This window comes from Salvelinus namaycush, unplaced genomic scaffold (assembly GCF_016432855.1).
Source record: "Salvelinus namaycush isolate Seneca unplaced genomic scaffold, SaNama_1.0 Scaffold559, whole genome shotgun sequence".
NCBI lineage: Eukaryota > Metazoa > Chordata > Actinopteri > Salmoniformes > Salmonidae > Salvelinus > Salvelinus namaycush.
The window spans coordinates 93,772-107,500 of NW_024061263.1; the positions used below are offsets into that span (position 1 = coordinate 93,772).

Here is a 13,729-nt window from a genome sequence, read left to right on the forward strand (position 1 = left end):
TACTGTAATCACATGACATGTTAGCCGGCTACGCACCAATAAGAGTCAGTACTGTAATCACATGACATGTTAGCCTGCTACGCACCAATAAGAGTCAGTACTGTAATCACATGACATGTTAGCCTGCTACTCACCAATAAGAGTCAGTACTGTAATCACATGACATATATAGCCTGCTAGGTACATATATAGCCTACTGGGTACATATATAGCCTGCTCGGTATATATATACCCTACTGGGTACATATATAGCCTACTGGGTACATATATAGCCTGCTCGGTATATATATACCCTACTGGGTACATATATAGCCTACTGTGTACATATATAGCCTACTGGGTACATATATAGACTGCTAGGTACATATATAGCCTGCTAGGTACATATATAGCCTACTGGGTGCATATATAGCCTGCTGCGTGCATATATAGCCTGCTGGGTGCATATATAGCCTACTGGGTACATATATAGCCTACTGGGTACATATATAGCCTACTAGGTACATATATACCCTACTGGGTACATATATAGACTGCTAGGTACATATATAGCCTGCTAGGTACATATATAGCCTAATAGCCTACTGGGTACATATATAGCCTACTGGAGGCATATATAGACTGCTAGGTACATATGTAGCCTGCTAGGTACATATATAGCCTACTGGGTACATATATAGCCTAATAGCCTACTGGGTACATATATAGGCTACTGGGTGCATATATAGCCTGCTAGGTACACATATAGCCTACTGGGTGCATATATAGACTACTGGGTACATATATAACCTACTGTGTACATATAATACCTACTGGGTACATATATAACCTACTGGGTACATATAATACCTACTGGGTACATATATAGCCTACTGGGTACATTTATAGTCTACTGGGTACATTTATAGTCTACTGGGTACATATATAGTCTACTGGGTACATATATAGCCTACTGGGTACATATATAGTCTACTGGGTGCATATATAGACTACTGGGTGCATATATAGCCTACTGGGTACATATATAGCCTACTGGGTGCATATATATTCTGCTAGGTACATATATAGCCTGCTGGGTACATTTATAGCCTACTGGGTACATATATAGCCTGCTAGGTACATATATAGCCTACTGGGTACATATATAGCCTACTGGGTACATATATAGTCTACTGGGTACATATTTAGCCTGCTGGGTACATATATAGCCTGCTAGGTACATATATAGCCTACTAGGTACATATATAGCCTGCTGGGTACATACAGTTGAACTAGGAAGTTTACATCCACCTTAGCCAAATACATTTAAACTCAGTTTTTCACAATTCCTGACATTTAATCCTAGTAAAAATTCCCTGTCTTATGTCAGTTAGGATCACCACTTTATTTTAAGAATGTGAAATGTCAGAATAATAGGAGAGAGAATAATTTATTTCAGCTTTTATTTCTTTCATCACATTCCCAGTGGGTCAGAAGTTTACATATACTCAATCAGTATTTGGTAGCATTGCCTTTAAATTGTTTAACCTGGGTCAAATGTTTTGGGTAGCCTTCCACAAGCTTCCCACAATAAGTTGGGTGGATTTTGGCCCATTCCTCCTGACAGAGGTGGTGTAACTGAGTCAGGTTTGTAGGCCTCCTTGCTCGCACATGCTTTTTCAGTTCTGCCCAAACATTTTCTATAGGGTTGAGGTCAGGGCTTTGTGATGGCCACTCCAATACCTTGACTTTGTTGTCCTTAAGCCATTTTGCCACAACTTTGGAAGTATGCTTGGGGTCATTGTCCATTTGGAAGACCCATTTGCGAACAAGCTTTAACTCCCTGACTGATGTCTTGAGATGTTGCTTCAGTATTTCCACATCATTTTACTTCCTCATGATGCCATGTATTTTGTGAAGTGCACCAGTCCCTCTTGCAGCAAAGCACCCCCACAACATGATGCTGCCACCCCCGTGCTTCACGGTTGGGATGGTGATCTTTGGCTTGCAAGCCTCCCCCTTTTTTTCCTCCAAACATAACAATGGTCATTATAACCAAACAGTTCTATTTTTGTTTCATCAGACCAGAGGACATTTCTCCAAAAAGTACGATCTTTGTCCCCATGTGCAGTTCCAAACCGTAGTCTGGCTTTTTTTATGGCGGTTTTGGTGCAGTGGCTTTTTCCTTGCTGAGCGGCCTTTCAGGTTATGTCGATATAGGACTTGTTTTACTGTGGATATAGATACTTAAACAATTGCAGACCTCCACAAGTCTGGTTCATCCTTGGGAGCGTTTTCCAAACGCCTGAAGGTACCACGTTCTGCTTTAGTGACCTTTGATCTATTTTTAGCTGCCCTCCCCCCAAAACCATTGTTTTCAATGTGTGTGTGTTTAATGTGTTTTTTGTGTGTGTTTAAGATGTTTGTGTGTGTGTGTGTGTGTGTGTGTGTGTGTGTGTGTGTGTGTGTGTGTGTGTGTGTGTGTGTGTGTGTGTGTGTGTGTGTGTGTGTGTGTAGGAGACAGCTGGACTGGAGGGAGTCTAAAGGAGAGGAGGAGATCAGTGTCTACAGATCAGAGAGGAGGAGACACACTGTCCACCTTCACAGAGAGAGCAAGGTATCACACACTGTCCACCTTCACAGAGAGAGCAAGGTATCACACACTGTCCACCTTCACAGAGAGAGCAAGGTATCACACACTGTCCACCTTCACAGAGAGAGCAAGGTATCACACACTGTCCACCTTCACAGAGAGAGCAAGGTATCACACTGTCCACCTTCACAGAGAGAGCAAGGTATCACTCACTGTCCACCTACACAGAGAGAGCAAGGTATCACTCACTGTCCACCTACACAGAGAGAGCAAGGTATCACTCACTGTCCACCTTCACAGAGAGAGCAAGGTATCACACTGTCCACCTTCACAGAGAGAGCAAGGTATCACACTGTCCACCTACACAAAGAGAGCAAGGTATCACACACTGTCCACCTTCACAGAGAGAGCAAGGTATCACACTGTCCACCTACACAGAGAGAGCAAGGTATCACACTGTCCACCTTCACAGAGAGAGCAAGGTATCACACTGTCCACCTACACAGAGAGAGCAAGGTATCACACTGTCCACCTACACAGAGAGAGCAAGGTATCATACACTGTCCACCTTCACAGAGAGAGCAAGGTATCACACTGTCCACCTACACAGAGAGAGCAAGGTATCACACACTGTCCACCTTCACAGAGAGAGCAAGGTATCACACTGTCCACCTTCACAGAGAGAGCAAGGTATCACACACTGTCCACCTTCACAGAGAGAGCAAGGTATCACACACTGTCCACCTTCACAGAGAGAGCAAGGTATCACACACTGTCCACCTTCACAGAGAGAGCAAGGTATCACACTGTCCACCTTCACAGAGAGAGCAAGGTATCACACTGTCCACCTACACAGAGAGAGCAAGGTATCACACACTGTCCACCTTCACAGAGAGAGCAAGGTATCACACTGTCCACCTTCACAGAGAGAGCAAGGTATCACACTGTCCACCTTCACAGAGAGAGCAAGGTATCACGCACTGCCACCTTCACAGAGAGAGCAAGGTATCACACACTGTCCACCTTCACAGAGAGAGGAAGGTATCACACTGTCCACCTTCACAGAGAGAGCAAGGTATCACTCACTGTCCACCTACACAGAGAGAGCAGGGTATCACACACTGTCCACCTTCACAGAGAGAGCAAGGTATCACACACTGTCCACCTTCACAGAGAGAGCAAGGTATCACACACTGTCCACCTTCACAGAGAGAGGAAGGTATCACACTGTCCACCTTCACAGAGAGAGCAAGGTATCACTCACTGTCCACCTACACAGAGAGAGCAGGGTATCACACACTGTCCACCTTCACAGAGAGAGCAAGGTATCACACACTGTCCACCTTCACAGAGAGAGCAAGGTATCACACTGTCCACCTACACAGGGAGAGCAAGGTATCACACACTGTCCACCTACACAGGGAGAGCAAGGTATCACACAGTGTCCACCTTCACAGAGAGAGCAAGGTATCACACACTGTCCACCTTCACAGAGAGAGCAAGGTATCACACACTGTCCACCTTCACAGGGAGAGCAAGGTATCACACACTGCCACCTTCACAGAGAGAGGAAGGTATCACACACTGTCTACCTTCACAGAGAGAGCAAGGTATCACACACTGTCCACCTTCACAGAGAGAGCAAGGTATCACACACTGCCACCTTCACAGAGAGAGCAAGGTATCACACACTGTCCACCTTCACAGGGAGAGCAAGGTATCACACACTGTCCACCTTCACAGAGAGAGCAAGGTATCACACACTGTCCACCTTCACAGGGAGAGCAAGGTATCACACACTGTCCACCTTCACAGAGAGAGAGGAAGGTATCACACACTGTCCACCTTCACAGAGAGAGAGGAAGGTATCACACAGTGTCCACCTACACAGAGAGAGAGGAAGGTATCACACACTGTCCACCTACACAGAGAGGAAGGTATCACACACTGTCCACCTACACAGAGAGGAAGGTATCACACAGTGTCCACCTTCACAGAGAGAGAGGAAGGTATCACACAGTGTCCACCTTCACAGAGAGAGAGGAAGGTGTCACACAGTGTCCACCTTCACAGAGAGAGAGGAAGGTATCACACACTGTCCACCTTCACAGAGAGAGAGGAAGGTATCACACACTGTCCCCACTACAACGAGAAAGGAAGGTATCACACAGTGTCCACCTTCACAGAGAGAGAGGAGTATCACACAGTGTCCACCTTCACAGAGAGAGAGGAAGGTATACACAAGTGTCCACCTTCAGAGAGAGAGGAAGGTATCACACACTGTCCACCTACACAGAGAGAGAGGAAGGTATCACACAGTGTCCACCTACACAGAGAGAGAGCAAGGTATCACACACTGTCCACCTACACAGAGAGAGAGAAAGGTATCACACACTGTCCACCTTCACAGAGAGAGAGCAAGGTCACACACTGTCCACCTACACGAGAGGAGAGCAGTATCACACACTGTCCACCTTCACAGAGAGAGAGCAAGGTATCACACAGTGTCCACCTACACAGAGAGAGAGCAAGGTATCACACACTGTCCACCTACACAGAGAGAGAGGAAGGTATCACACAGTGTCCACCTTCACAGAGAGAGAGGAAGGTATCACACACTGTCCACCTACACAGAGAGAGAGGAAGGTATCACACACTGTCCACCTTCACAGAGAGAGAGGAAGGTATCACACACTGTCCACCTTCACAGAGAGAGAGCAAGGTATCACACAGTGTCCACCTACACAGAGAGAGAGCAAGGTATCACACACTGTCCACCTACACAGAGAGAGAGGAAGGTATCACACAGTGTCCACCTTCACAGAGAAGAGGAAGGTATCACCACTGTCCACCTACACAGAGAGAGAGGAAGGTATCACACAGTGTCCACCTTCACAGAGAGAGAGGAAGGTATCACACAGTGTCCACCTTCACAGAGAGAGAGGAAGGTATCACACCTCTCAAGCAAGATTCATAAAGTTCCTGTTTTTTCTTTGTCTTTTGTCAGGTCTCCTCTCCAGACTGTGTAGGGGTGGAGGAGGGGAGGAGGAGTCATGGTAACCATGGCTACCAGACGCGTGCGGCTGTGGAGGAGACGAGTCGTCACAGCGCTGAGATTGCTGATGATGACGACAACAACAGCATCTCAGAGGTACGGTCTGTTGTTGTGAACCTAGAGGTCTGTTGTTGTGAACCCAGAGGTCTGTTGTTGTGAACCTAGAGGTCTGTTGTTGTGAACCCAGAGGTCTGTTGTTGTGAACCCAGAGGTCTGTTGTTGTGAACCCGAGGTCTGTTGTGAACCCAGAGGTCTGTTGTTGTGAACCTAGAGGCCTGTTGTTGTGAACCTAGAGGTCTGTTGTTGTGAACCTAGAGGTCTGTTGTTGTGAACCCAGAGGTCTGTTGTTGTGAACCTAGAGGTCTGTTGTTGTGAACCTAGAGGCCTGTTGTTGTGAACCTAGAGGTCTGTTGTTGTGAACCTAGAGGTCTGTTGTTGTGAACCCAGAGGTCTGTTGTTGTGAACCCAGAGGCTGTTGTTTGTAACTAGAGGTCTGTTGTTGTGAACCTAGAGGTCTGTTGTTGGACCCAGAGGTCTGTGTTTGTGACCTAGAGGCCTGTTGTTGTGAAACCCGAGGTCTGTTGTTGTGAACCTAGAGGTCTGTTGTTGTGAACCTAGAGGCCTGTTGTTGTGAACCTAGAGGCCTGTTGTTGTGAACCTAGAGGCCTGTTGTTGTTGTTGTGAACCTAGAGGTCTAATCCTTTTCAATCTGTCTAGTCCTTTTCAATCTGTCTAGTCCTTTTCAATCTGTCTAGTCCTTTTCAATCTGTCTAGTCCTTTTCAATCTGTCTAGTCCTTTTCAATCTGTCTAGTCCTTTTCAATCTGTCTAGTCCTTTTCAATCTGTCTAGTCCTTTTCAATCTGTTCTAAAGTGTTTCTTAGGTTGGGGGCTTTCATCAAGGTTAGTGTTTCTGTAGGTCGGGGGCTTTCATCAAGGTTAGTGTTTCTGTAGGTCGGGGGCTTTCATCAAGGTTAGTGTTTCTGTAGGTCGGGGGCTTTCATCAAGGTTAGTGTTTCTGTAGGTTGGGGGCTTTCTCAGGTTGTGTTTCTGTAGGTCGGGGCTTCATCAAGTTAGTGTTTCTGTAGGTCGGGGGCTTTCATCAAGGTTAGTGTTTCTGTAGGTCGGGGCTTTCATCGAAGGTTAGTGTTTCTGTAGGTTGGGGGGCTTTCATCAAGGTTAGTGTTTCTGTGGTTTTGGGGGCTTTCATCAAGGTTAGTGTTTCTGTAGGTTGGGGTTTTCATCAAGGTTAGTGTTTCTATAGGTTGGGGGCTTTCATCAAGGTTAGTGTTTCTTTAGGTTGGGGGGCTTTCATCAAGGTTAGTGTTTCTTTAGATTGGGGCTTTCATCACGGTTAGTGTTTCTGTAGGCTGGGGGCTTTCATCAAGGTTAGTGTTTCTATAGGTTGGGGGGCTTTCATCAAGGTTAGTTTTTCTGTAGGTTGGGGGCTTTCATCAAGGTTAGTGTTTCTGTAGGTGGGGGGCTTTCATCAGGTTAGTTTCTGTAGTTGGGGGCTTTCATCAAGGTTAGTGTTTCTGTAGGTTGGGGCTTTCATCAGGTTAGTGTTTCTGTAGTTGGGGCTTTCTCAAGGTTAGTGTTTCTGTAGTTGGGGCTTTCATCAAGGTTAGTGTTTCTGTAGGTTGGGGGCTTTCATCAGGTTAGTTTTCTGTAGGTTGGGGGCTTTCATCAAGGTTAGTGTTTCTGTAGGTTGGGGGGCTTTCATCAAGGTTAGTGTTTCTGTAGTTGGGGGGCTTTCATCAAGGTTAGTGTTTCTGTAGGTTGGGGGCTTTCATCAAGGTTATGTTTTCTGTAGTTGGGGGCTTTCATCAAGGTTAGTGTTTCTGTAGGTTGGGGGGCTTTCATCAAGTTAGTGTTTTGTAGGTTGGGGGCTTTCATCAAGGTTAGTGTTTCTATAGGTTGAGGGGCTTTCATCAAGGTTAGTGTTTCTTAGGTTGGGGGCTTTCATCAAGGTTAGTGTTTCTGTAGGTTGGGGGGCTTCACAGGTAGTGTTTCTGTAGGTTGGGGGCTTTCATCAAGGTTAGTGTTTCTGTAGGTTGGGGCTTTCATCAAGGTTAGTGTTTCTGTAGTCGGGGGCTTTCATCAAGGTTAGTGTTTCTGTAGGTTGGGGGGCTTTCATCAAGGTGTGTTTCTGTAGGTTGGGGGCTTTCATCAAGGTTAGTGTTTCTGTAGGTTGGGGGGCTTTCATCAAGGTTAGTGTTTCTTTATGTTGGGGGCTTTCATCAAGGTTAGTGTTTCTGTAGGTTGGGGGCTTTCATCAAGGTTAGTGTTTCTGTAGGTTAGGGGGCTTTCCAAGGTTTTCTGTAGGTTGGGGGCTTTCATCAAGGTTAGTGTTTCTGTAGGTTGAGGGGCTTTCTCAGGTTAGTGTTTCTGTAGGTTGGGGGGCTTTCATCAGTAGTGTTTCTGTAGGTTGGGGCTTTCATCAAGGTTAGTGTTTCTGTAGGTCGGGGCTTTCATCAAGGATAGTGTTTCTGTAGGTTGGGGGCTTTCATCAAGGTGTTTCTGTAGGTCGGGGGCTTTCATCAAGGTGTTTCTTTAGGTGGGGGCTTCATCAAGGTGTTTCTGTAGGTTGGGGGCTTTCATCAGGTTAGTGTTTCTGTAGGTTGGGGGCTTTCATCAAGTGTTTCTGTAGGTTGGGGGCTTTCATCAAGGTTTTCTGTAGGTTGGGGGGCTTTCATCAAGGTTAGTGTTTCTGTGGTCGGGGGCTTTCATCAAGGTTAGTGTTCTGTAGGTCGGGGCTTTCATCAAGGTTAGTGTTTCTGTAGGTTTGGGCTTTCATCAAGTTAGTGTTTCTGTAGGTTGGGGGGCTTTCATCAAGGTGTTTCTGTAGGTTGGGGGCTTTCATCAAGGTTAGTGTTTCTGTAGTTGGTGGGGCTTTCATCAGGTTAGTGTTTCTTATGTTGGGGGCTTTCATCAAGGTTAGTGTTTCTGTAGGTTGGGGCTTTCATCAAGGTTAGTGTTTCTGTAGTTAGGGGGCTTTCTCAAGGTGTTTCTGTAGGTTGGGGGCTTTCATCAAGGTTAGTGTTTCTGTAGGTTGAGGGCTTTCATCAAGGTTAGTGTTTCTGTAGGTTGGGGGGCTTTCATCAAGGTTAGTGTTCTGTAGGTTGGGGGCTTTCATCAAGGTTAGTGTTTCTGTAGGTCGGGGGCTTTCATCAAGGATGTGTTTCTGTAGGTTGGGGCTTTCATCAAGGTGTTTCTGTAGGTCGGGGGCTTTCATCAAGGTGTTTCTTTAGGTTGGGGGCTTTCATCAAGGTGTTTCTGTAGGTTGGGGGCTTTCATCAAGGTTAGTGTTTCTGTAGGTTGGGGGGCTTTCATCAAGGTGTTTCTGTAGGTTGGGGCTTTCATCAAGGTGTTTCTGTAGGTCGGGGGCTTTCATCAAGGTTAGTGTTTCTGTAGGTCGGGGCTTTCATCAAGGTGTGTTTCTGTAGGTTGGGCTTTCATCAAGGTAGTGTTTCTGTAGGTCGGGGGCTTTCATCAAGGATAGTGTTTCTGTAGGTGGGGTTTCATCAAGGTGTTTCTGTAGTCGGGGGCTTCATCAAGGTGTTTTTTAGGTTGGGGCTTTCATCAAGGTGTTTCTGTAGGTTGGGGGCTTTCATCAAGGTTAGTGTTTCTGTAGGTTGGGGGCTTTCATCAAGGTGTTTCTGTAGGTTTGGGGGCTTTCATCAAGGTGTTTCTGTAGGTGGGGGGCTTTCATCAAGGTTAGTGTTTCTGTAGGTCGGGGGCTTTCATCAAGGTTAGTGTTTCTGTAGGTCGGGGGCTTTCATCAAGGTTAGTGTTTCTGTAGGTGGGAGGCTTTCATCAAGGTGTTTCTTGGTGTACCGTCTTGACTATATTGAATTCTATTGCAGTGAACTTACTGAGTAAAGTACTTGTCATCATCACTGCCTAACACAGTCAGAAAGTCACAATGATGGCTCAACCCATTTCCACAATCTATCTCATAAACATCTGATTTGAAACCGAACCCTAACTAACGAAGGCCTAGGTCGATGTGTTGTTCCACCAGGGCTTCCGCACATGTGGGTGGGAAGGAGATTAGGTGTAATGTGACTAACATGACTTTAGAGAGTATGCCATCATTCACCCTTTATAAAGCTCATGTTTATTTAGTATTCAACGTAGTGAGTAATGTCACACGGTTATGCCACATTTATCAACCCTTTATAAAGCATGACATACTGTTATACATGCCAAACATTTACTGTATATGTCGTGCTTATGAAGGTGAAATCTCTCTTTCTCTCTCTCTCTTCATCTATATCTCCCTCCTCCCTCTCCCTCCTCTTCTCCCCCCTCCTCTCCTCCCTCTCCTCCCGCCTCCTCTCCTCTTCTCCCCCGTCTCTCTCTCCAGGGAGAGGTCGATGTGCATCATAACCCTGTGAATGGGAACTCTTCAGAGGAGGAGAAGGAGGAAGAAGAGAAGGAGCCCTGGCCTGAAGACCACAGCAGCTCCAGGTAGGAACCAACACAGACAGACCACAGCAGCTCCAGGTAGGAACCAACACACACAGACCACAGCAGCTCCAGGTAGGAACCAACACAGACAGACCACAGCAGCTCCAGGTAGGAACCAACACACACAGACTGCTATATAGTCACTCTGATTCATTTGTTGCTATAGTGACTAATCTGATTAATTTGTTGCTATAGTGACTACTTTGACTCACTCTAATTACTATAATATTCACATAGTGTCTAATATTCATATAGTGACTGATATTCAAATAGTGACTGATATTCATATAGTGACTGATATTCACATAGTGTCTGATATTCACATAGTGACTGATATTCAAATAGTGACTGATATTCAAATAGTGACTGATATTCATATAGTGACTGATATTCATATAGTGACTGCTATTCAAATAGTGACTGATATTCATATAGTGACTGATATTCATATATTCATATAGTGACTGATATTCATATAGTGACTGATATTCAAATAGTGACTGATATTCAAATAGTGACTGATATTCATATAGTGACTGATATTCATATAGTGACTGCTATTCAAACAGTGACTGATATTCAAATAGTGACTGATATTCATATAGTGACTGCTATTCAAATAGTGACTGATATTCATATAGTGACTGATATTCATATAGTGACTGATATTCATATATTCATATAGTGACTGATATTCATATAGTGACTGATATTCATATAGTGACTGATATTCACATAGTGTCTGATATTCACATAGTGACTGATATTCATATAGTGACTGATATTCATATAGTGACTGCTATTCAAATAGTGACTGATATTCATATAGTGACTGATATTCATATAGTGACTGATATTCATATAGTGACTATGATATTCATATAGTGACTATGATATTCATATAGTGACTGATATTTATATAGTGACTGATATTTATATAGTTTCATATAGTGACTGATATTCATATAGTGACTGATATTCATATTGTGACTGATATTCATATAGTGACTGAATTTCATATAGTGACTGATATTCATATAGTTTCATATAGTGAATATGATATTTATATAGTGACTGATATTCATATAGTGACTGATCCTCACATAGTGACTGATATTCATATAGTGACTGATCTTCATATAGTGACTATGATATTCATATAGTGACTATGATATTCATATAGTGACTGATATTTATATAGTGACTGATATTTATATAGTGACTGATATTCATATAGTGACTGATATTCATATAGTGACTGATATTCATATAGTGACTGATATTCATATTGTGACTGATATTCATATAGTGACTGAATTTCATATAGTGACTGATATTCATATAGTTTCATATAGTGACTGATATTCATATAGTGACTGATATTCATATGGTGACTGATATTCATATGGTGTCTGATATTCATATAGTGACTGATATTCATATAGTGACTGATATTCATATAGTGACTGATATTCATATAGTGACTGATATTCATATGGTGTCTGATATTCATATAGTGACTGATATTCATATAGTGACTGATATTCATATAGTTTCATATAGTGACTGATATTCATATAATGACTGATATTCATATAGTTTCATATAGTGACTATGATATTTATATAGTGACTGATATTCATATAGTGACTGATCTTCACATAGTGACTGATATTCATATAGTTTCATATAGTGACTATGATATTTATATAGTGACTGATATTCATATAGTGACTGATCTTCACATAGTGACTGATATCCATATAGTGACTGATCTTCATATAGTGACTGATATTCATATAGTGACTGATATTCATATAGTGTCTGATATTCATATAGTGACTGATATTCATATAGTGACTGATATTCATATAGTGACTGATATTCACAGAGTGACTGATCTTCACATAGTGACTGATCTTCACATAGTGACTGATATTCACATAGTGACTGATTTTCATATAGTGACTGATATTCATATAGTGACTATTATATTTATATAGTGACTGATATTCATATAGTGACTGATATTCATATATTGACTGATAGTAATATAGTGACTGATATTCATATAGTGACTGATATTCATATAGTGACTGATATTCATATAGTGACTGATATTCACAGAGTGACTGATCTTCACATAGTGACTGATATTCATATAGTGACTGATTTTCATATAGTGACTGATATTCATATAGTGACTATTATATTTATATAGTGACTGATATTCATATATTGACTGATAGTAATATAGTGACTGATATTCATATAGTGACTAATATTCATATAGTGACTATGATATTCATATAGTGACTATGATATTCATATAGTGACTATGATATTCATATAGTGACTATTATATTCATATAGTGACTACTCCATCAACTATTATTTTGGTTCAGTGACCACTCTAACTATTCTGTAGAGATAGTGACTACTCAGACTACCCGTGTTGCTATAGTAACTACTCTGATTACTTTGTTACTATAGTGACTACTCTGACTTCCCTGTTGTCATGGTGACTTCTCAGATTACTTTGTTGTAGTGAGTACCCTGATGCTATATTTGTTATATACTTTTTTAAGTCTTTATTTAACTAGGCAAGTCAGTTAAGAACAAATTCTTATTTTCAATGACGGCCTACCGGGGAACACTGAACTACCTTGTTCAGGGGCAGAACGACAGATTTTTACCTTGTCAGCTCGGGGATTCGATCTAGCAACCTTTCAGTTACTAGTCCAACGCTCTAACCACTAGGCTACCTGCCTCCCCCTCTAACCACTAGGCGACCTGCCTCCCCCTCTAACCACTAGGCGACCTGCCGCCCCTACGCTCTAACCACTAGGCTACCTGCTGCCTCTACACTCTAACCACTAGGCTACCCTGCCGCGTGTACTGACTACTCTGCTTACTCTGTTGCTATAGTGACTACTCCAGTGACTACTCTGCTTACTCTGTTGCTATAGTGACTACTCCAGTGACTACTCTGCTTACTCTGTTGCTATAGTGACTACTCTGACTCTGTTGCTATAGTGACTACTCTGACTCTGTTGCTATAGTGACTACTCTGACTCTGTTGCTATAGTGACTACTCTGACTCTGTTGCTATAGTGACTACTCCAGTGACTACTCTGACTCTGTTGCTATAGTGTACTCCAGTGACTACTCTTACTCTGTTGCTATAGTGACTACTCCAGTGACTACTCTTACTCTGTTGCTATAGTGACTACTCCAGTGACTACTCTGACTCTGTTGCTATAGTGACTACTCCAGTGACTACTCTGACTCTGTTGCTATAGTGACTACTCCAGTGACTACTCTGACTGGACAGCAGATGCAGGGATCAACCTGGAACCACCGAAGAAGAGCGTGAAGGTGAAAAAGAAGAGCAGCAGCTCTGAGGAGGATGGAGAGAAGAAGAGAGAGGGAAAAAGAGACAGGAAGAAAGACAAAGCAGACAAAGATGGAGTGCTACCAAAGAAGAAGAAGCCAAAGGAGAGGAGGAAGGTGTGTTGTCTTCATGTGTGTCTCAGAATGACTGTCTCTGATTACAATATGTTCTTTTCAAGTTACATCTCTCTCTCTCTCTCTCTCTCTCTCTGCCTCTCTCTCTCTCTCTCTCTGTCTC

General features: G+C 43.2%; 1 protein-coding gene across 1 annotated transcript in view; it reads left to right on the forward strand.

Moving 5' to 3' along the window:
* Positions 1 to 2,500: 2,500 nt before the first annotated feature.
* The window catches only part of LOC120041847 (PH-interacting protein-like), a gene marked incomplete at its 3' end in the record, with an annotated part of 56,910 nt that continues 45,681 nt past the window's right edge, over positions 2,501 to 13,729 (forward strand). Inside the window, exons 1-4 of the mRNA XM_038986715.1 lie at positions 2,501 to 2,596; positions 5,580 to 5,723; positions 9,995 to 10,098; positions 13,401 to 13,608. The remainder of the gene's footprint in view (positions 2,597 to 5,579; positions 5,724 to 9,994; positions 10,099 to 13,400; positions 13,609 to 13,729) is intronic.